Source organism: Coregonus lavaretus, assembly GCF_964263955.1.
Source record: "Coregonus lavaretus genome assembly, contig: HAP1_SCAFFOLD_6375, whole genome shotgun sequence".
Lineage (NCBI taxonomy): Eukaryota > Metazoa > Chordata > Actinopteri > Salmoniformes > Salmonidae > Coregonus > Coregonus lavaretus.
In genome coordinates, this window is record NW_028161495.1 from 1,960 (window position 1) to 2,475 (window position 516).

The window sequence follows — 516 nt, forward strand, 5'->3', positions numbered from 1 at the left end:
TTTTCACAGACGGATGCAAGGACCCAGATAGTGGGCTCACAGGAGCAGGCGTTTACGTTCCTGAATTTGATGTGCAGATATGTAGAAGACTAACAGATGAACTGTCAGTATACTCAGTTGAACTGTTGGTGATAATAGTTGCCCTCCAGTGGGTGGAGGACGTACAACCTGTTAGAATTATAGTATGGTCAGATTCTCTGTCTGTATTGAATAGTTTATCATCTGGTAAATCTAATAGGAGTGACCTGCTATTGGAGGTATTAATGTTATTATGGAGAATTGAGAGAATGGGTTTAGTGGTGAGATTCTGCTGGGTTGGACGGGGTTGGGGGGGTTTGGAAGGGATTTTGGGGATGGGGGAGGGTCTATTAGAAGTTAGTAGGGCTCTTCTTTATTTTCTCAGAAGTACTGAGTTAGGTAGGAGGATTTAGAAATGTTGGAAACCGTGATTGACCACACACTCCAGCACAGTAGGTGGCGGCATGCACCTTTAACGTTGGTTTGTGGACCGCCATT